This window comes from Oxyura jamaicensis, chromosome 1, assembly GCF_011077185.1.
Source record: "Oxyura jamaicensis isolate SHBP4307 breed ruddy duck chromosome 1, BPBGC_Ojam_1.0, whole genome shotgun sequence".
NCBI lineage: Eukaryota > Metazoa > Chordata > Aves > Anseriformes > Anatidae > Oxyura > Oxyura jamaicensis.
Genome location: NC_048893.1, coordinates 78311751 through 78313771, shown reverse-complemented (window position 1 = coordinate 78313771; position 2021 = coordinate 78311751). Strand labels below are relative to the sequence as shown.

General features: G+C 42.5%; 1 protein-coding gene across 1 annotated transcript in view; it reads left to right on the top strand.

Moving 5' to 3' along the window:
• Positions 1-1733: 1733 nt before the first annotated feature.
• LOC118157952 (killer cell lectin-like receptor subfamily F member 1) overlaps positions 1734-2021 on the top strand; it is a 17538-nt gene continuing 17250 nt past the window's right edge. Inside the window, exon 1 of the mRNA XM_035312497.1 lies at positions 1734-1834. The gene's annotated coding sequence lies outside the window, so the exon portion shown is untranslated. The remainder of the gene's footprint in view (positions 1835-2021) is intronic.

The window sequence follows — 2021 nt, the reverse complement described above, 5'->3', positions numbered from 1 at the left end:
CTATGTGCAGTCAGGAACACGTGCCAAGTTGGGGAAGAACCTGAGCTTGTTCATTTGGCTACCTCAGCAGTGCTACTTAAGCCCCAGATAGCCAGATTCCGAATGATGGGAAAGAAATCCTAGGCAACAACCCCCACCATCTTTCCCTGAGGCAGCAGAAGCTGCAAGCAGGTCTGAACTGCCAGGTGTCTTCATGCTCTGCCAAACAGTCTGAGAACTCGGGGCCAACAAACCACTCCTACCTGCAGCCTCTGACACGTGGGTGACTAATGCACAGCAAGCCCTGCTGTTCACAGGCCTCGCCAGGGCTTGTGTGCTGTTAGCTAAACATCTTGGTCAGGTGGCTGGAAGGAAAGACAAGAGTGAGGTAAGGCTCCACCTGGAGAAGTCAGAGGACACGACGTGACATGGCTGTGAATCCTAGGAGAAGTTTGGCAACATGGGCACACCACTGAGCTTACAGCTGTGATATAAACTTGTGAAGAAGCATCAAGATATTTGGGCAACTTTTTTATTTATTTTTTAACACAGGAGTAACAAACCAAAAAATACGATTACAACTGAATGATTAGATGTGAAAAGATGGCAGTGAAGGCATAAATATTCTTAAATAGACCCAACTTGTGAAGCATTTATACTCCAAAATGCATCAGTAGAACACATAGGGTTGTCACAAACAAAAATTGTGTTCAGAGTTTTGCAATATTCATATTACAAAACTGAAGCTGTGACACTATCTAAACAAACTAGAAGAACTCTAGCAGAGTTTACAACAAATATCAATGATTTATTTTAAGACACATGGCACACAGTGAAACATTCTTGCTTTATACAATGTAACTTTAGTCTGTTATCTGTAGTATTTTTTAGGTAACATACAAGAAGGGGATTACAGAGAATCTGGAGACAAACTCTTCTCAAAGGGGCACAGCGAAAGGACAAGAAGCAATGGGCATAAATTACAGCCAGGGAGACTGTGACTGGGCAGAAGGAAAAAATTCTTCCTTCATGATAGTGGTGCAGCTCTGTTACAGGTGCCCAGGGAGGTTGTGCGACCTTTGTCCGTGGAGATCTCTAAAACTTGCCTGGACAAATCACTGAGCAACCTGATCTAGCTGTGGAATTAGCACTGCTTTGAGCAGGCATTGGACAAGAGGCCTCCAGATATTCCTTCCTCCCCACATTCCTGTACGATCCTGCAGTGTGCAGGCTGGTAATGCTCCATAGCCCTGGAGGTCTGATCCTTCAAGCTGGAGGGAACTGCCACCCCCACATACATGGTTAAGGAAAAGGAAGCCTTCCCTCATCTCTGTGAGAAGTTGGTTGTTTTGCAGCCAGTCATCCTTTGGCTCTGTAATGGCCTTTTCTTAAAACAGCCGGGATTGTTCCTTCTCGACTTAAAATACTATCAGCACCATACAGTGAGGAATAGATCAGTGGGTCAGCCTTGGTGACCCACAGCTGGGTATTCATAAACAAAGTCAGCATTTAAATTGAAAACAAAAAACTGAATGAAAATACTTGCAGAGCTGAAAGTATTAACTCTAAAGGAAATACTTAAATTAAAATTCTGTAGCAGTGCAATATCCTTTTTAAAAGTAACAAAAAAGAAAACACAAAACCATAGTTTTGTTGTAGAATGGAAAGAATCCAAGAAAAATGCTCTTCAAAGACTTCTATACACCTATTCCTTCTAGAAATTAAAAATCACCTTCCTTTTCCTTAACAGTCTTAACAGTGAGCACAGCAAGTAGACTTCAAATCCAAAATGAGAAATGCTTATGGGTATATTGTAAGTTTGCTGTGGAAAATAACTATTCATAATTTTTTTCAGGTAAGTGAGAACCTTTTAGTCATAAAGGATGTAATAGCCTGGTCTGCACTGCATGCTTATTGAGATTATGTCTGGGTCTGAAAATGTATTTCAGCAGGGAGGAGAGGAGAGTTGAGGAGAGGAGAGTTGAGGAGAGGAGAGTTGAGAGGAGAGGAGAGGAGAGGAGAGGAGAGGAGAGGAGAGGAGA